The 22,070-nt window shown below is 43.3% G+C and overlaps 1 protein-coding gene across 2 annotated transcripts in view; it reads right to left on the bottom strand.

The window, feature by feature from the left end:
* Positions 1-10,443, bottom strand: part of LOC128299386 (elongation of very long chain fatty acids protein AAEL008004) — a 37,515-nt gene extending 27,072 nt beyond the window's left edge. For both annotated transcript variants that reach the window (XM_053035339.1, XM_053035340.1), the window contains exons 1-2: positions 9,975-10,443; positions 2,665-2,744 (exon numbers count right to left, since the gene is read on the bottom strand). The gene's annotated coding sequence lies outside the window, so the exon portion shown is untranslated. The remainder of the gene's footprint in view (positions 1-2,664; positions 2,745-9,974) is intronic.
* Between the last annotated feature and the right edge of the window lie 11,627 nt (positions 10,444-22,070).

Here is a 22,070-nt window from a genome sequence, read left to right on the forward strand (position 1 = left end):
TAGAAGATTTAGTTTCTTGCGTAAATTTAGCAGCAAAGAAGAAAATTGCCTCTCGTCACCAGACTGGCCCCAGAATTGCTCCAATTGCGCCACATTCACATCAGAACAGTTGTGCCCATCGGCTTTCATAGAAAAGTTTAGCGACCCGGTGCCAATTTGGAAAATGTCAACAGTGAGTCGATCACGTTCGTTTGGTGCGATCGTTTTGCTTGCCGGCCGGTCCAATAATTCTCGTCTGGCAAGTGTGCAAGTAAGGAGGGCTGGCAGTCGTGCTGATGTAAAGTGGTACTGTGCGCACAGGGTGACAAATAGTTCAACAACACACTCACACTCACGAACGCACTCGGGAAGGGGCAATAATTCGAAACGAGAATGTTCTCCGCTCGCCATTCGACATAAAATTGCAATAAATAACAGGTTCTTTCATAACTCGTACCTCCGGCTTCTGTATCGCGCCGGTGTGCGCTGGTCGAACGTCACTGTGTCTCGCACAAAATCATCCCCAGCATTCCACTCCGTTTGAAATCTTCCACCGAAGTCAGACCGCCAGTTGGAGTGGAACTAAAGGCGAGGTGTAGTAGCTTAGAGTCCTTTCGAGGCCCCTCGCTGGAGGCCTTTCCTTGACCGTCAACCAAATCATTAGTTGGCGATAATTGCTGCGAGAAACCACCTCGTTCTCGAAATGGACGCTGGTAGCGGCTACAGCAATTACTAGAACGGGCGAATGAACTTTTCGTGATCGCGTACGACTACTTTAAAGATATGGCTCAGAACCAAACAATTATAGTGTTGATCTTGATGCAATTTTAAATATACAAAAGATGAAGGACATAGACTTATGTAAAATCATCTATTTACAGTTGAGATTGTCAGATTCATTTTAATACGCAAAGGAAATGTCCTGATGCTTCGACATTCGGTTTAATGTATGCAAATACTCATAGAATCTTTTTACAAGAATTATTGAATGACTATGATCACTTGAGACTTATTTGCCCGTAAAAGCTGGGAAAAAAAATGAAATTAAATTTCCCAAAGCGATTTAAAAATATTCCTTTCGTTTGAAGACTAGCTTCTCGATCACTAAACCCAATCGTGGTAAGATGGTACAGGGTGTTTAATAAGTTCGAATGCACTTTTGCGCCAAATACGCTTCATTATTTTTCCCATTGTCTATGTCCAAAGGTTAACTCGAAGATTCCTCGCTTTCGGCACGGGGATGAAGAATTCATTTTTTGGACGATATTTTGTTCGTGCTGCAGCAGCCACATGATATGCAACAAGACCAGATGTAGCTTTCAATATGGAACATCATTCCTGAATTGAATACGAACATCCTACGCATCTAAAAAAAAACATCGTCTTTGGTGATTTGGAGGGTAGTCACAAAAAGGGGAATTGAAACGGGTATTCTTTGAAAAATAATCCCAAATTCAACCCGGCGTACATTAACACTTCGTTTCTGGTGCAGATTGTTGCTTCCAGTCTCCAAAACCCCAACGGAGATGAGCACTACAAGTTCCAGCAGGACGGTGCACTAGAATATACAGAAATTTGGTCCAAACCTGGCTTTAAAGAATGATTTTTGTTTGGTTCTGTTCGAAGTCGATTCTCAACGAATACAAGGACTTCGATTTGCACTAGCTCAAGACGGTAAATCTTAAAACATGGACAAAATTTCCATGCAAAGTCGTACGAGCCGTTTGCTTCTTGGTTCGAGCAACACATGAAGCTCGTGAAGTAATACGAAATACGGGATTTTTTTAAAAGATATGTTGTAAACGTTCTTTATAGCCATAATGTTCAATAGCAAAAACCAAAAACAAAAAATATTATTTAGTTTTTAATCGCATTGTGAAAGTGTATTCGCACATATTGATCACCCTGTAAAGGAATTATGCGAGTAGTTCAAAAAATCAAAACTTCGTCACACTTTACACAAACACTACACTTTACAAGGAGTGTAAAGTCAGTCATAATAATAATAATCGTATAAACCATTTGACCTAAAAGAAACAGATTGTTTAAACCGGTCTATTTCCGGCATCACACCTAGTGCACACCTATTGTCCAATTGAAAAATGTCTTGTTGCAAAGCAGTATAATCGAAGGAATTTAAAATCGCAAAGGTAACCTACCATAATACACCCTACCGGATCGAAGATCAATACCCTTCGGATGCAGACTTCACACGGGTCGCTTCCCCCCTCGTCACCCTATATAGGAGCCCCAACCACCGTTGTTGATCCACCAGACCGCTCTCCAGCCCACCTTGACCTTGTTTTTAGGTGGCGGCGTATGTGACCGTTAACCAGTCCAAAATACTTTACTTTTGGAGCGTTCGCTTTATCCTGCTGTAGCTAAGTTATTTTTAAGCCACAGTCACTCACACCAAGACAAAATGAAACGGTAGTGTGCGGTAGTGCAATGTATATACCACACTTGTTCACCAAACATTAAACTCCTGAGAAACTGGTCCGGTTTGCCGAGGTGCGCTGATTCTATACGGAGCGACCATTATCGGCATAAATATATATAAAAACGCAGCACCTGTGCTCGTTCGGTGCGCGAGCATGTGTTGGGGATACTATTTTTAATTGAAAGTCGACCGAACCGGACGGGAGCCGCATGAGGTGCACAAAAAGGTACGAAAAGTTAGCTTACCTATAGCTTCACGTTGTTAAGGGTTTCGGAGGTGTTCAGTCAGGACCACGGTGGTTTCAAGCATTCGTTGACGATGATATCTGCAGAGAAACGAAACAGATCGGAACTGGTTAAACACTCGTATGGCAATGAACTTATGGTTTTGCTGGTGTACATCAGTAAACATTCCGAAAGTAACGCTATTTGTGTGCTTTTTGGTCCGTTTTTCTTTTGAGGTTGCTTGAACCATGGTAAATGATTTGTGTGACACACTCCGCAGCATGCCATGGAGTGCATAACTCACGCATGACGCACGCATATTTACACCCTACTATCATTTGACCGTGAGATGCAAGTTTCTCGTCTTTCACGGTTCCCATATCTTTGACCATCAAGCGGACTCCCTAAACTGGGCTCACACATGGCGAGAGATGATGGCCGGGGTTGGTGGCGGTGGTCTGGGTTGGGATGACACTCACCGAAAAAAAAAAACGAAACGAAACAATATTATGATGCAACAAATGGCTAGGGTTCAAGCTACAGTTCGTACCAAAACACCACCGCTGGAAGCGTCAAACTGCTGACATTCACCAATTCCACCAAAGCACTGCGCGCACCTCATTCTACCTCGCACCTACTAATGTCCGCTGTCCTCACCGGTCAACCCTTGAATTTGGCCGTCTTTAAACAAGATACGTCCCCCGTGCGGTAGTGGTACGCTGCACATTTAGCCTCAAAAGAATGAAGGCACGCCAGCAGCAAAACATCAACCAGCGCGCTGCCTGGCACGGTACCCCGCCGAGGAATGATGCACCCTCGGGGCACGTCCTGGGGGCAGGCCCCGTGTGCACTGCTGAAAAACCTGACCAACGCAAATGCCTTCGGTCGCGCTGCGAAGAAGCGCTCGGGGGACGATGGCATAATAATAATCAAATAACACCACCGGCAGACCGGCGGCGGCCACCTAACGCCCGTCTCCCTAACCGGACCGGCAGGCAGGTACCGAAGGATGACCGCTCGTGGGGTGTACCGATGGCGAAGACTAACCTTCACCTGAATCGAAAGTGAAACCCCGATTCGGCTGCGCCTGGGAGGAACCGGTCAAACGGACATATAGTTGCCGTTTGCTTTTGGCAGCCGAAAGTTTGGCCGCCTAAGCGCGGACTGTCAACGACGACTGCATCGTTTATGCCCGATTGCGACCAGTTGCGATCGAGTTTTGATTGAATTTCAAGCATGCTAGTTAGTGTTTTTTCGTTTCAGACGTTAGTGTGGACGATCGATTCGCATGGGATGGTACCGCTCACCGTCACAAGTCAAGGACCATCAAAATGTCGGTTCCGATTTCGCTTTTCGTGGTCATTTGAAGCAAAAAAAAAACACATAAGACGGACGACGGACGGTGGATTGGAGGACATCCACCCCCGACCAAGACTGAGCGATCTTAATGCAACGAAGAAAGATTATGTGCGGTGAACATAACACACACCACAAGGGAATCCAAAATGGAACGCATAATACCTTTGCCTACCGTTATCGTATACAAGGGCGCGTTACATTACTATTCCTGCAACTCAACCATAATGCGGCTCTTCCTTCCACCGGCGGACACGCGAACGCGTAAGCACACAGCTAACTGTGTCAAGATTAGAAAGAGGACAGTCACCACCCCACTCGCAACACGATCGTTGACAGCTGAACGTATCACCCAAACCAGACTACGAGACACACAGCTGGTAATTGAATAGGTTCATTCATTCCGCTGGTCGCATCGGAAGCGGTGGCCGCATCGACAAGCGTCGCGCATTTTTCTGCTTGGCCGTAATTTATCAACAACATAATATTATTTATCAGATAACACTGCCCATTTATAGGAGCATTCCTTCATATGGAAAGAAAACCTAAGAACATATATATATACACCGTAGGTACATTCCGGAGGTGCTTAGAATGCCCGCTCTGTATTATGGTCACGCGTTGCGCTACGGACGCTTCTTCGGCGTATAGGCACACCTGATGAATAGCAATCATACAGACACGCAATCGTTCACTGCTGGACGGGAAGAAGTCACACGGCAAAATAGACGATACACCACCGCGCCCGCTGACCCGACGACGCTGACATCCGGTTTCTTCTGTTTGTGCAAGCGCGCTCGATCACTTTCGGCCACGTTTCACCGGATCGTTCCCAACTGATAGTGTTGTGCGATCTGTCGTGTTTACAACAAGAAACCCTTTTTTGGGCCGGTGCAACATTTTAAACGGAAAAAAGGGTCGCGTGGCAACGGTTCAACCGCAAATGGCTTCATTTGCGCGCCTCTCGACCGTTAAGAATTTGATTGTTGGTTTTTCGTTTCGTTTGTTTTCTTCTACGTTTGCCCCGGGAAGGTTGCGTTTCATAACTTCCATTCCAGCGGGTTCCTTTGTGTGTGCTTGTGTCTATTTAAATTTCTCGTTCAAATGCAACGAAACCAAAGCAAAACCTCCCACCCGATGGCTCGGCAATAGAATTGTGATTGCGATTGCATTAGAATGCATCTCCTTGCCTTGCGCTTGTCAGTCATCCAATCATTACTGGCGCATGTTTGCATTGGTAATGGGCCGGCACAGATCATTAGGTGGGAGTGAAAGAGCACTCGGCCATTAGGCTCGGCACCGCCGGGCACGGTGGTGGCAAAGCACCGAAGAAGGCAAAAAAAACAACAACACATCGACCGGGACGCAAAGGCTGGCCATGGTCGCTTGTGAGCGATTGCTTCGCCGAGATGCGGGTGTGCTCATTATGCTAAAAGCTCATGTGAACGGCCTGTAATTAACGGTGGCATAATTGGACATTTAACAACCGCATCATTGCAGTTGTCGCTCACCGTTCGGCAAAGCGTTTGGCCGATTGTGACTGTCGTTCTCAGCCTTCGGAAAGTGATTTCTTCGGAATTGTTTTACATTAATTGAGCGTTTCCTGGCGAGGTGTTTTAGCGAGATTTTGACAAACTCCGACCACTGATCGGTTGGGGGCTATGCAGCTTGCCACTTTAAGGATTATGACAATTTATGTAGATGCTATCAAATCTTCACATGCACGCAATATGCTGAACTTTCACAAATAAAGTCACCAACCCACCATCATCACCAAGCTTTGCATGTTTTTAGCATATCACGTTTTATGCTTTTGATTTATGCTAAATATTGATGAAACGAGTAAATGAATGGCGGAGTGAAATTCGCACCGGTATCAGCTAATGTTAGCGTTAATTTATTCTAAAAAGCGGAAATTCCTGCATCAGTTTATGGCATACAACTTGTTTTCAAAACAGAAGTATCGATGATAAGGAAGAAATAAATATTTGTGTGTATCGGTATAATTGATTTGTTCAAATATAGCATGATCATAAATCAGTGCTTCATATCACAAATTCGGTACCCAATTCCATCCGGACCGTTTCCCCCCGGTTTTGACATTATTAAATAAATTGACCTAAACAAATATAAATTCATGCATAATAATCTTTAATATTTGCTTAATAATTTCTGCAATAAGCAAATATTTTTTTTTTGTATCAATAGTTTTATTAATTAAAAGGACAGTTTAACAAACTAATTTGTTTACATATTTCATCAAATGAAACCAATTAAAATAAACACACACACACACGGCACACAAAACAGGCGTGATCTAACATTCGTTGAAAAATCACATAATGGTGTAACAGCCGTCAAAATGAACGTTTTTCACTCGAATCTGGTTGAATGTAGGTTGAATGATTAACGCTCATAAACGATTTTTACCATGCACTTTGATGGGGCAAGTTTCTTTTTTTTTTTTGGAGCTAGATAGATAAGACGACGATGTCGATCACGACGTAACTCATAGTCGCACGAAACATAACCAAAATTGAACAAAAAAAAAACATTCCGATCAATACCAAACCTCTAACGCTCTAATACGCACACAGATCGGTGATCATAAACCTTCTATAAAGCTTCATGGAAGGGTAGCACCCGAATCCGGCGTGTTCGAACAGGTGTAATGTTTTAAAGGGTTTTATTAGGAATTGGGATACTAAACATACAACCCGCCGTCTGAGGAAAGCGTGGGAGAGCGTCAATATAAACTTACACCGCGTGGTGGTGTAACTGGAAAAATGAGAAATTGCATAATTGCAAGGTCGCTAATGGAATTCGAACTATTTAACGAACACGAACAAGTTTCATGCTACTTTTAATACCGGGGGACCTTGCCAAGTTGGGGGCCCTGCAAGAAATGTGTGAGTGTGTGTGATAGGATGAAGGACCACGTGCCAAAGCAAAATCGACTATAACTGTTTGCTGAGAAATGCATTCTCATTTTTTGCAACGAAGTGCAACGAACTGGGACGATAAAACGGACCTTTATTTAATATAAAACAAATTGTGTCAGCCAACTGATGTATGTCGCATTAGGATGAAGCATGTGGTGAGAGAACAGTATCTGCCACCATCGACAGTTCCGGTCTTGATGGGATATCTCCCTTACCGGATCTTATCTCCCAATGGCTGAGTTTATTTTAAGCGCTTTACAACACTTTGGTTGAAGGCATTTTCCCCCCGTTTTTTTCCAAAACAATCATCACAAGTTATTTCTGACCAAATCGAACGAAGATCAGAGAGATGTTTCAGTGGACGTTTCGTTTAAGATTTCCACTGTCCTGCACAACGGTATCAGTAACGAAATGGAATTACGAAAGGGCTGGAAAGGTGAATTACGGTGAATTACGCGAGAGGACGGTGTAAAACCCCAAACTGCCGGATGGGTACAGTTCAACGATACGTAAGTTCACATCCGGAAATCTCCGCTTTCCACTAGCGCGAGTTGGATAATGGACGATATCGAACTTGTTGCAGCACAAGATAAGATAAACAAAAAAGCAACTTAACCACAGCTCACCGACGAACACGAAGACGAAGAATTCTGCCAGATTCTGCCCGCTACGGATGACTAATCCTCCAGGGTACAGTCAATGTTATGTCTGCATCGAATTAATCAGAAGCAAACGATCAGCAAAGAGGGGACAGATAATCGAAACCAACAAACTCATGCCAAACATTAATCATCGGCAACAGAGTTTTTGGGGAAATTGGCGAATTTATTACCGCACCTAATGATAAAAGGGGGCTCGGCCCATTAGTACGTTTGTGTGGCGGTGTGTACGAGAGAGAGAGAGACAGTGGTGGTATGCGTACGTACACGCATTGCCTGGCCCGCGGGCCGTGATTGTTTCCGTCAACATCATCTACAGGTCCTTTTGCTGTGTTTAGAAAGAACTGGAAGCGTGGCGGTTACATGAACTTGGAAGTTTCGCGATCAAATGTGTCTATTGCGGCAATGGCTGAATATTAGCAGCGAACAAGCGTCAGCCCAGAATGCATGCAAGGGCCAAGGGAGAGGCACCGGTCGTCTACCTGTTGACGGGGCAGATAGTAAGATTGGGTGGAAAACCGGTGTATACACCTAGTGCGTCCAGCATTACACCTAGACTCAACGTAAGCTGCAACTGCAGGTTGCAAAACATACTATTTGCGGCGTCCTCTCCCCGCTTCCGCACTGCCATTCACCGACCTTCGGGGACCGCACAAACGTGTGCACACGTGTAAATCTCGTTGTGTTGCTCCATTTCCATCATTGGATGCATCGAGAAGCCCTCTAAAGGCCACGGAGGAAGCAAGAGAGACAACCAGATCGGCGGGAAGAACGGGTTGATTGAAAACATTTCGCATGGTTATAACTTCCGATGTAAATTCCAAGTTGTGTACACTTTCAGCAACCAGTGTGTTGTAAATCGGTGCAAGACGCTCGTTATCTAAAATATAAATAAACATACTCCAACATTACATAACCCAAACGCATTTCTCACAACGAATGCAATACCGGACACGGGATTCTGCAAAGAATTCGAATCTTGAGAGCTAAAGATCGATTCTTCAACTTTTGACGTAAAAGCATTTGACGTAAAAAGCAAAAAAAAAACAAAACACAAAACACACACCGGTGCATGTACCCACACACGATCGGAATGCGCGGCTTTTACCTTGCAGATTGTAATTGGCACATCTCTGGCTCTCGTTTGGCGGATATTTTGTGCAGCGGTGAGATGAACGTTGATAAAGAGAGGCACAGATACACATCACAGAGCACACTGTGTGTGCAAGAAGACACACAAACGTATCTTCCCTTTGCCAAAGAACGATTATGCTTGCCAACCTCCTCGGGATCCATTTCCGCGCACGTGCCGGAACCTTCCTTCCCGGTCTGTGCACACCAAAAACTGTGTCACGCGCGCGCGAGATGGAATACGGTTTCGTGAGAGGAGAATGTGCATGAGATCTGGTAAGAAAAGTGCTTATGTAATCCCGGGCTGTTCTTGGGCCTCGCGGAATAAACAAAACCACCGCCACCAGCCCGAGAAAAATGCCGAACAACAGCGCCTAATCATTTCGCGAACGAATAATGATTGACTTGGCGTGGCGGATTTGAAGGTGGTGCAAGGCGGATAAATGTGTCACCGGTAACCGTTTTCGCAGACCCATTTCGTGGCGAGACGGTGAGAAAAACGCATTAGAACGCACTTTCACTTGTCGGGGAGAACAAAAATTGGACACCTCGCGAGACCTGTTTCTCCATCCGTTGTTGCCTTGCCCTTTTGCTTAATGTTGTGTCTTTCAGCCGCGTTTGACGTTCGTTCCTGTTCCTTTCTCACGTGGTGTGGCCTCAATTGGCAAGTTGGCAGCACTCCCTCAGCCTACTTCTTGCTACACACCGGTCTATCCCTCGCCGTTCCTGGTTCTGTTGCTCTTGTGGCCTGCTTTACTATTCATATTCTCATTTACGCTTAATTAACTTCCCAGCCTACTAGCAGACATGTGTTCCGTGTGCCACACGTATCTCGCTCTTCTGTTTGTGGTGCGTTTGCCTTCTCGCTCCAACAGCGTGTTGGTATGCTGTGTGTTGCACGCGACCAGAGCAAAGTAACGTACAAATTTTTCTTATCAGCCACACACAAACACACACGCACGCACGAACGCACACACACGCACAAACGCTGGCACGTATCGTTTATGGTAACATTTCCCGCGCGCACGGTTTCCTTTGATGCCCTTGATGAAGGTGTGTGAAAATTGTGGTGACAGATGCTAGCGCTACTCTTTGGCGCACCGTACGTAGCAGGCTGATGTCGCAAATTGGGAGGAAAAAATGACCGCACTTTCGTCAACGGAACGGTACGATCCCCTTCTCTGCCCCACCCAAAACGGAACGCCACCTTGAACGCACATCAACACTACGAAACTGCACTTACTTGTTGCAGTGTTGCTGGGATTCGCTGCCAATCCGCTTGAAGCAGATTCTTTTGCACTTGGTGCGGCGTCGTGGAACGGCAGAACACAGGCAAGATGCGATTGGGGTGGGATTGTCTTCGCCAAAAAAGCAACAAGCAACACTGGGACACACAAATACACCGAACGAAAGAAAATTAAAAAGAAAACCGTACGGCAATGGGAGCACACACGCGCGCGCTACAATTGTTTCTTATCTTTTTATCCCGATCGTTGGTAAATTCTTCTTTTCAAACTAGAATATTGCACTTCGGGAGCGATTATTGCACTGGTAGCGAGAACAACGGTAACACGGCGGCACCACAACGGCACACGGATCTCGTAGCACCACTACGGCAGCAGCAGTAACATGAATGTGAGCTCGCGATTTAGATGGGTTTCCTACGCATCCAATCTGATTGTAAGCAACTGACGCTTCCGCTGGATTTTGACGTTGGTTTTAGCGAGTTCTCCCACCACCGACCCGGGGGCGGCCGTTTATATCAGCACGGTTTGGCTCCCGATGGAGCGCGTGCGGTCAGAGCAAAAATACACTCCCAAGCACACACACACACACAACTAACCTGCGTGCGGGATATTGCTCCGCTCGCAGCAATCGTGCGCCAACAGCGGAAGAGAAAGAAAGAAAGAGCGATAGAGATACACACGCACACACACGCACCCCAGAAAAACCACGTGCCAGGTGAGCGCGAACTTGTTCCTTGCAGGGTTTGCACAGCTGAAACTAAAACAACCGCCAAAAGCGCAGTCTTTTCCCGAGTTTCGCGAATAATGCGTGCCAAAGCAATTTGCGGAACTCGAATTTTCGCGTAACTCGAATTCCCTTTCAAATATCATTTACATTTTGTATTTAGGGGTCGATTTCTTCTTGATGGAACGCTAGGAAGCATATTAATAATTGGTATTTTTAAGTTTATTTCGTCAATTAGAGTAATTTGTTGCCAAAACTAATGTTTATAATGTCATAATGTAACATATTTTTAGGAAAATTTGAAATTTGACACAAAAAAATCAATTCCACATACAATTTAACACGAACTGTCAACATTTTGAGATTCGCGTAACTCGGTAAAAGGCTGTACATTAAAGCTTGCAACAGCTAGGAACATGGAATATTAGTTCGGAATAATGCTTTAATGTAGTAAGCAGCGGTAGGTTTATTGGAAACTAATTATGATGATGAACATTAGAAGTAAGAAAATAACAGCAAACGTTAACTTGTTAATTACGAACCCTGTAATTTGTGCCAGAGAGATAGATAAAAAGAGCGAATTACTTTTGCTCTCAAAAAATCACTTCGCTCCCGCACTTCCGTTGCTCGTACACGGTGCGTCTCTCGTAAATTCACGCTCATGATTAACGCACACGCGCGCGTTCCGAACCGGCATCTTACGCACACACCGGTCGCCTATTTTGGCAACAATTACTACATTTGTAATCGCTATTTGGGATGCGAAAAATGCAAGACACACTGTTGATTCATTTCCAGGGCAATTCATTTTAAGATTCGCACTAAAAATACATCTTTCAAGGATTTCGCGTGTAAAATGCATTTACAGACAAATAGAACAGAACAGTTCCTATTGAATGCAAAAATGCATTTTTCATTTATCCTTTATCACTTCGAGATGAAGTTATGAGCAGGAAGCATATTAGTCGATTGGACATTAGCCGAGCTGTGTTGGTCATTGGCCGAGCCATGACGGGACTGAAACAAAACAGACAACAAATGGTTTAGACGGACTTCAAGCATACACTACAAGCATAAGTCTGCCTCCCTTTTGCGGCTTTGGTGCTGTCCTCAAAGGCGATCGTTTCCTCAATGGCTTGACAATGGCACCACACAATTATAAGGACCACACAACGAATAACAAAGGATGCGGAATGAAAGGAATCGCGTGGGAATAAGGATGGGATTCAAAGGAGAAGACCGTTGTCTCTGGTGAAGCGGAAGATAAGCCTCATGTATTTCAGGTCTCTGCCAGCCAAAACAGCTCGTACCGGTGTATCCGGGATTCCAACGATGGCCACGACTGAACTCTTCAAGGAGGGTCTGGCGGTTTCGAATTCCACGCAGTCAGCAGCGGGTTTAACGGTACGCGTACTGAGCGGCCGCGGGGGGCCCCGAGCTAGCAAGGGCCCCCGAGCAAGTAAGGAGCATCGAGCTTCAAACAAGCTCCTAGCTAAGCCTTCCTAGCGCACGTTTTACACTTAATTTCAATAAAAGATGCTCACAATACTCATTTCTGTCTAAACAGCTAAAATTTACTTACAAAATCATTACCAATACGTAACACGTCACGTCTATAGCCTACCTATTCCTGGATTCAATGTGTGGGAGTGCGAGGAGCTATTATAAGCGGTGAGAATAAGACAATGACTGTCCAATTTCACCAGGAGGAAGGAGGAGCTCAAAATGACTGTCTTAGCTCCCTAGAAATTGCTAAGCTGTATAAAATATCCCGCGAGATGTCCTGTACTTTTGTACTGATGTCCAAATGTGGAAACAATTTTGAAAATTTTGCTCACCATTCCCATTTTGAATGCATCAGGTGAAAGTTCCTTTTCTGCTCTAAAGCGTGTGAAAAATTATTTGCGGAACTCAATGGGAGAATGTAAATTAAACAATATGGCCATTCTTTGCATAGAGCAAGAATTTTTGGATAAAATTGACACAACAACTATCATCGAAGAATTTGCTCGAAAAAAATCAAGGAAAAAACTAATATAAGTGTTATTTTTCATTATAATGTTTAATTATTAGGTTTAAGTGTTTTTTATAGAATTATTTACTTCATAAGTATAGAATGTGAAATAAATCATAAGATTGTTGGTATGTATTTGTTTCTACTTATTTAACAATTTGACAAATTTGATTGAAAATATTATTGAAGGTGTAAAAGTACTTTGAACACATTTTCTCTCCTGTCCAATGGTTGTAGTTTTTCACTTTTTATATATTTTTTTTTTCAACTAAAACCCAGCATTAGAAAATCCAGGGTTAGCAAAATATTTAAAGTGGTTATAACCTAATTGCCTAATCGATATTTTTGTAACCTTTATTAAAACTTAAGTGGTAAATGGTTTACTAATTACTGAAGAATGGCCTGAGCGTATTATTAAAACAAATAAAATAGGATTTTTAATGCGATTTTACCGGCCGTATTGCTTCAATTATAAATTTGAATCTATAAAGAAAAAAGTACGAATTGAAAATAACTTGTAATTTTACGGAGGCCCCATTTTTTACCGCTTAGGGCCCCGGGACGTGTAAATCCGCCACTGCACGCAGTGCCATAGAAGATGGTCCAAATCATGGAATCCGACCCCACAGCCACACACTTTTGGCTCAGCAAGATTGATACGCTGTAGATGTGCTTCCAATGCGAAATGATTCGGCATGAGTCAGGACATCATCCGAATGAATGCACGATCTACAGGGAGCCCACCGAACCAAGGTCGCAGGGACACTTGCGGAGAGACCGAGAAAAGGAATCGCCTTCCACTTGCACTGCCATCGGGACAGGAAAAGTTGCTGTGGAGTTCGTAAGAACTCTTGGTGGGAGTTGGATCGGTCGTAAAAAACGCCTTCTTTGACGCCTGTTTTGGCCAATGTCGGGAATTCCACAACGAGAAGGGACCCAGATTAGCAATATTTGAACGCGTTGTTAAAGATAGAGCCGAGCAATTCAACAATTTTAACTACAAAATAGTCTTGGCTCTTAACAGCCCTCGGAGTTTTCAGTGCTTCAATAGCACTAAGGCTATCTGTAAATATGAAGTACTGATCAGGGGGACTCGCTGCCATTAAGAATAGTACGTAAAAAATTGCGGCAAGCTCAGCCGTGAACACGGATCATGGCTGCCTCAATTTGAAGAATGCTTCGGTGGTCTCGCTAAAACACCGAAGCCAGTGCCCTCCTGAGAGGATGACCCATCAGTGTAATACTGGTTCATTTTGTCGTTATGGCCGTACTTGTTTACAAAAATGCCTGGTACAACCCTCGGACGAAGATCATGAGGAGTGATCTTGATCTCCTCACGCAACGAGGAGGAACTGTAGCACTCAGGAAGGGCAGCACGGTTTACTGTTTGTGGGGCGCTAGGATTGACTTGTAGAGTAACAAAATTATTATAGATATTAATAATTTTGCTCTTAAAACCTGCCTCGATAAGCGCTTTAAAATTTTCTAACATCAAGGGAATTGATACTGAAGAACGAACTTGAAGGCGAAGCGACAGCATTTCAAAACGTCATCTCAGCGGCCATCACTCCAAGGGACATATTGTGCGTAGAATTCATGCTCCCTAGTGCGATATTGTAATCTCTCCAATTTAAGGAACTGCGAATTGGATGCCCAATGAAAGCGTATGCTTCCATATCCCAATACAGAGAGTACCGTAGTCTTATACAGTCGCAGAACATCTGATGGGTTTGCGCCCCACCAAAATCCTGTGATCCTGTGTCATATCTATTTTCGTTAGCTCGAAAAATATCGGTCGAAAGGCGACAACCAAAACAACTCGATGACGATATACGCTTTTCGACATCCCATTCTAGACGAACCACTCTTACGCATATGAAGACTCTTTAAACACTACAAGACACACATACCTAATCAAAATCATCGTACGTGTCGCATTATCGTACGTCATAGTACAACCACGCGCTAAAGGAGGTCATTTCATCGGGATAATTACTATAGTGCAGGAAGCATCGAATAAGGCCAGATACCTCGAACGTCCGTTAGCCCGGCTGGTGTGCTGTGAAGGACATGTAAGGAAGGTACGATTAAGGTGGTTCAAGCAGCTTCAGCTGTGATACTTGACGTTCTTGAACACCCGTAAGATCAACAGGTGTTTCATGTATCTGTTGATTTGTTTTCAGTTCTAAGTGTACAGAAATTCTCCAATGCAAATACACGGTTTTAATACCAGATTTTAAAAGTTTATTTTCATAATCACATAATATGAGTTAATGACGTCACTAAGAAGCTTAAAACGATCAAAATAATAACGAAAGGGATGAGAAATCCCCCAAAATGATTCACTATTTTTTTTCTCACTAAACTGCGTAGCGTCGAAAAGTGAAACAATCGCCACAGCCCCATAACCGGTATGTAAACAGGCCAGAGCACAACAACAAAACGTTATTAAATAAAACCACTGAACGATACGCAGCTAATCATAAAACGTTCAGTAGATGTCTTCCGTTTCAAATAACCGTTTCATAGTAGTAACCTTCACACGCCACCGGAACACCGGGTAGCTAATTTGCTGACACGGACCGAGATCAGGACTGCAAAATCACTAGGCTAATGTTAAGGTGGTGTACGGTAGGCGGACGTAAACCCTTCGACAGTCGTTCGAAACAGAAGCTTGAGCAGTTGTTGTTTTTACCTTCGGCAGGCTCGCAAAATCGTCAGACGCCATGAGTATAGAGTTTTATGAACTCTTAACCGTTCCCCAAAAAGCGAACCTCGTACCGGAATTCTTACGTGCGGCGTGATGTTTTTAGAAGTGAACTGTTACACATGCAGTACTTGGAGTATCGTTTTTTTGATGTCTTTGTTCCCAGCATTGTCCATGAGAAGCTGCATCTCTAGTTCCTCATAAATTAAATTTAACGTGACTGGAAGCATGTTTGTTACGCTATTTAACCAGTTTATTAGATTGGTCATAAGATGTTGTTTCCTCTTAGACCCAAAGGATGTGCTTTGTTTTTTCACGCCTAGCAACCATATTACACCAGATGTGGAATCGTTTAGCACATATTTAATACGTTGAATGGTAGGCGACACGTGTAGTAATTAAAAAAATACAGTACATTACACATATACATCATCTACTAATAGTTCTGAAAACATCCGCGTCACCTATCATTTGCGCAAGTAGCATGATTTGGACTTTTCTCTTGACGCACTTCTCCACTGCACAGGAATTGTTGATCTTTTGCCTTTTTTTCCCCCGATACTTGTCCGATGACATTCGCTTGCTTGTGATTACTGTAAACGAATCGAATTGCTCGGGATGTAATTGGAAAACGATTGGCCATCGCAAGCATCTGACGTCAGAACGAGTCCGATATGGTGTCAGCACAGCGGTGGCACAAACAAATGTACTACAATGTTGGTGTACGCTGTACAGCAGCATCAGTCTTCCTGACCAGGTGACGGGAACACCGTGATTGTATAAAAAAAAAACAAACTCTCTCAAACAACGGTAGGTGCGTTGAAGATGCGTCACATTTCCGAAGATTCTGGACATTCGTCGGCCCCCACGTGATAAGTCAAGGAGCACACGCAAGCCTTCCTGTTCTCAATGTTTCCGTAGTGCATTGGTTTCGAGTGTTGGTGACTTTGGTGCTACTGGTAGAATTGCAGGTACCTTCTGGCAGCAAAAAGCAATCATTAGTGTAAGTCAACTAAAGCAAATATACGCACCAATTTGCAGACAAATAGAAATCAACCATCTCCAACACCGAGAAACCGAAGATCGTCAACGATCTTCTTTACGCAGATGAACTACTTGCTTTCCGGCACGTGAAGTTGCCTCTTGATGCTATGGATACGGATGTTGGAGGTTTCGGGGCACGTATGTACACGCAAAACAAGCATTTTACTGAGCAAAAAGATACTGGGGAGTTTTATTAAAAAAAAAAGAATCACCTCAAGTATGGAGAGAAATCGTTTGCGAATCGTTTCCGTTGTCTGCGTGAAGTTTATTTTAGTGTTGTTTTTTTTTTTGGGTTTTAAAGACTTTTTACTGTTAAACCTACCACTACTGGCGACTTCAGCATCAATCGTTAATGACTGACACTGGTTCGATGGTAGTAACGAGTTCCCCGCGGTTAAGCAACCAGTCGAGTGTCATCGTGGAGGGAGACATAATTGAATTTACGTACCGAAACAACCTGTGGTAAACAAATCGTTTTCCATTTTTTTCATTTCCTAACCCATTCCGGTCCGGTGTGCTTTCGGCAGGTTCGCTAAGGGTTAAATAAAGCCGGCAAACAAATCGTCTATCGATGGACCGAAACGGGCGCAAAAAAGACATTATTCGAGGCTTCCTTGTAGCCAGTCGCCCGCAAGAAGCGTTATCCGTGTACACATAAGGTAAAAAGTCTGTTTAAGATCATCGGGTAAATGTTGTGCCTTAAAAAAAACGGGAAGCGTTCTTTCTTTCCGAAACCTTCCAGAACATTTAATGAGACACTCGATATTGACGCTGGTGACTTTGCGATTATTGTGGATGTTGGCGAGGAGCCCGGTTGGTGTTCGATATGAAAAACCTGAGACAATGTGAGGAGGAAACTCTTGAAACAGGTTCTGCTTTTTTGTGTGTTACAGAAGTGTTCTTAGGTTGGCTATTTGTTCCCAACAATTGAACAACTAATTGCACTTACACACCCGCCCCGCGGACATTGATTCCGTGAAGATCCGTGGTGCAAAGTCCAAAGCACAAAAATTAGCTACCCTCCAGCTTTGTCCATTGCTGTGCCAAATCGCAATGAATTGTTCGGTTTTGATGACGTCAAACGCGTCGTAATCCTCGCGCCAGGTTCCAAATCTCGCCTATGCCATAATGACAGCTTTCTTGGGCCTGGGGGGAAGGTGCTCGAAATAACCACTTGCGGTCACTTCTGTGGTCTTGGAACTGATGATGATCCACAAATAGGTAAATAATACGACGTGAGGTGTTCTTGGCCCAGAACAGTGCGGGTCTCGTTTGCGTCAGTTGCGTGGCGGATGTAATCGACCGCGTCCATGCCCTGGCTAGTGGCGTCTGAAAAAAAAATATTGCAACAGCAGCGAACTTTAGATTTTGGGAATTTCCCGAGCCGACATGGAGAGTTTCACAACACAACGCGTCGTTGATCTAAATTCAAGTTCCAGTTTGAAGACGCAGTGTGCGTAATAGAATGCGTAGAAAGAAAAAAAAAACAACCAAGATAAAGAAATGTTAGAAATTAGCACAAACCTTCAGTTTTGACGGTTGCTTTGCGGGGTCAAATACAAAATCAAACAAACTCCGATGGCACACTTGTTGCACAGAGATAGTGTCACAATGTTGTCATTTTTCTCCGGATGCATTTTGGTCGGTCGTTTGTGTCGTTAAATAAAACATGAAGGTGAAAGATAAGAAATCGAAAGTGGAGGTTAACATTGGTGCTAAATTTATTTTAAAAAAATGGAACCCCATCTAGATGGCGGTGCTAATTTGCCAAAACTGTGGTTTAACAGGACGCATGGGATGTCTGTGGATTGATAAAAACGTGCACTATGATTAAAATTTCTTTCTTGTCGTAATGTTATTTCAGCCCACAAAATTTTTGACATTTTTGTAAGTGTCTTTTTTTGTGGTTCAATTAATAAAAACCATAATAGAACCAATAGGAAAACCTCAATAAACCCCACCCATAATGCATCACATGACTCATGGGCGCGTGGTTGTGTTAGTTTGCTTGTACTACATAATTATTTATCAAGCTGTTTATATTGTCGATAAAAAAACTAGCTAATGGAAAACCGGATTCACGGAGCATTCGGAGTTGTATAATCAAAGGGCATATAAAAATAAATGTACAAGGTCGTTAGACTTCTTTCGTGGTCAAGTCCAGCGCGCGGAGGTTATCCGAATCGAAAGCGATAACCTCCGGACACGTGTTAATTTGTAGACAATCTATGATGAAGCTCATTTTTACGGCAATAACCAAAACTTCGATGAAGATTTATGCAAATGCCGCTTGATTTCTAATTCGTTCGTTGTGTTGTTAGCTAGCAGTGGAGTCCACGATCGCAGCGGATCACGATCCTATCGATTAGATCCTGTTACGTGATGTGATGGGCATATTTCAATGTTCTGTAAGTGGGGCCCTACATAGACATTGTGCCGATTTTTGGTACATGTTTTCGTTTGTCGATGGGTGCACCAGCCTTACAAAAAACCAATCGGAAGTGTCGGCCTGGTTTCGTTGAGACAGCCGTGGAAGCCGTGGAAGTACTCGACAGGCCAATCCCCCCAACACAAGCAATATGACCATCAGCTGCCACAGTCATGAAGTGCCGTGTTTGGATTGCAGTGTTTTTATGCACATAGTGGCTAGTGGCTCAAGTGCGCCAAATTTCAGCTGATCGAAACTGGACCCATTCGGAAACGGGACCATCGACCTGCGCTCAGACATTGGTGACTAATGAGTTACCTTGTCTTCATCGACACCGTACATCATCTTCAGAGGCGTCCTTTTACTCGGCTTGAGTGATGCGGCACATACGATAACCCGCAATTACCGAGCCAAGTGCGCCATCGAGGACACCTTCAAGTGGACTGTTGCCGTGACCTTGACGGATTCACACCACCCGGTGTTTAAGACGACTAGGAAGTAACAGACCACCTGCGCTGCTGGAAGTGCGCCGAGATCGCAGCGAATAATTAGATGGCGTAACCTTTCGCGTGCAATGTAAGTAGCCACAAACAGAAGCCTCTTCGGGGAGGCGGTAAGCTGTCCCCCGCGAGGCGGTGGACCTTCATTTCGGAGAGTTCCGGCTTTTTCGGGCACGGTTTCGTTGTGCACCCGTTTAATGCGCTGTGCGTGACGGAGAATTGATGTTGACCGGCAGAAACCCACGGTACCGGTTGCCGGAGGAAGTGATGGTAATTTGAGCAAATGCATGTAGCTTCCGAAATTATAAACAATTATCGCATGTTTGGGATCGTCTCGCAAGTACAAAGTGTTGCTAATTGTTACATATGTTACTGAGGTAAAAAAAAACTGATCATTAGTATCTTCAGTACATTAATATACAACCACGAACAAGTTAAATGAAATGATGGCGTTGATGTGTCTGTCTTGCGTTAAGATACTTCTGTAGACCGTGACCAAGGCCGCGAATCATATGTAGCATCTTATAAGTAAATAAGTGTACTGTTTAATTGATATTAGTTGATAACTTCGGTGAGGCATATCATGTTTAATATTTCCATCTGTCTCCTATTTCCGCTGTAAAAGAGGTTCTTAACATCAAGCATGGCTTCAGAGGATTTTTTGCTATAACGACGAAATAATTTGCCAGTTTGCCAGATTTGACTTGACTTTCATGAACAGAATTGTTGGCCGATCTTGCCGAAAGTAAAATTCTCCATGCTTTTCCCCATATCTCCGATAATTGAAAGAGACCTCATCCAACCCAGTATAATTCTAGAAAGGAAATATGTTACGGAATCACACGAGCGATTATCGGTATTTTCCGGATTATTTTCTACCGCGATAATGCATCCCTTTCTGCCAGCAAGGCAATAGAAGCCTGTCTGAATTCATCACAATGATCTGGGTAGTCGCTTCATTAGATCTTAATGTCTTAGAACATGTTTTCGAGAGGTCTATGAAGATGGCCAACAGTAATAGACTGTACAGAGACTTGAAGTGGCCATCAAACAGGTTCTTGTTAGTTTACAAAATGGAAAGCTTTTTTTAAGCCGTTCATTCGTTTGTTATTGAATGTATTATATTGTTTTTTTGAAAAACATCCAATGTCTTAAACAGAACAAACTATCATTTTTGGACGTGGACTTAATACTCATGGACTTTGGAATGAAAGGACTCATCTGTCTGCAAAAAAATATACCAAAAATACACCGTAAATGGTTTTTTATTTATGAATTTTTAGACTCACAGATGACCAGAAATCGTTTGAGAGAATAATGCTCAGAAAGATTTTTGTCGTATAACGGATTAGACTCAGCAGGCTCCGCTGGGCTGGTGAATGACATCGGATGATCCAGCCCGTCCTTTTAGGTCGTCCACATGGACAGAGGAGGCGTGGTAGGTCCAAATTGAGATTAAGTGAAGGTGCAGATGTGTCCGTCTGAAAGTGCTGGGATATTTGATTGGCAGACGATTGCGCTCAAACGAGAGCGGTTTAGAGGACTCCTGCAACAGGCCAAGACCATGAAGTGATTATAGCGCCGGATATGTAAGTAAGTAAGTAAAATGACCAGAAATATCTCAACCTATGCGTATACGCTTGTTACGTCATACCGTTAAATGTAATAAATAATAACAAATTTGCCTCGTGTTGATGGAAGATTTTCAATATCACACTTCAAAGATATCTTTTGAGAGAACATAAAATGGGCAAAAAATTAACAAACTGTGAACAACGATAAATAAAAATGATTAAAGATAATATAATGGATAAAGTCTGAAGGTGGATGAATGCTTAATCCACATGGCCTAATGCCCAGGACCTTAACTAACACACCACCCCACAACACTATCAAAAGTCACTCCGTGTTACTAACCGTTGCTACTAACTTACTAACTGGTCTTGCCCAACTCTTTCACAAACCAAAGTTCTTCTCATCCAAGTACTTCTTCAATGTTTGTACGATTGCTTTAACTTCCGCGGGAATCTACGATTTTCTACGATCTTCAACTTAAGGTTTTGCTATCGAGGTGTTCTTTGATGCGATGGCCAGGATAAGACTTGGCATTATGACCTTGTTTAAGATAGGACAAGACATAAAAGAAGAAAGATCGGTCATATCGGACGAATGCGCAGCGATTTTCGGTTGGAAAACCTCTTCGGAACGGTGTGACACATGCAGTTTGTGGCAACAACCTCTATAAAGCAGTTACCTTACTACTAGTATTTTCGTTGCGGCCATTGCACATGAACTGATAGCACTGTCAAATTTTATGGCTGTACATAATAGGATAGTTACAAAAAACGAAACAATGCCGAGTATCCCTTTAGAGGGCAGAGAACTCGTGTGGAAAATTGGGAAAATTGTCCATTTTTTAAAATGTATAAGTTAATATGGTAATTTTAGATAAATATCAATAGATATCAAAAATATCATCAGTTATTTAATCGATGCGATATTAGTGTAAAATTAATTTAATGTAAAAAAATGAATTCTGCATTAAATGCCAATGGAGCATATCCATTTACTAAGCGCATACATTCAAGATTCTAAAACACGATCAATCACGTTCACACAGTGAATTTGATGATCATGTTTCTAATCGTTTGCCTCGATCGAACAATCGTACAACT

Source organism: Anopheles moucheti, chromosome 2 (genome assembly GCF_943734755.1).
Source record: "Anopheles moucheti chromosome 2, idAnoMoucSN_F20_07, whole genome shotgun sequence".
Classification (NCBI taxonomy): domain Eukaryota; kingdom Metazoa; phylum Arthropoda; class Insecta; order Diptera; family Culicidae; genus Anopheles; species Anopheles moucheti.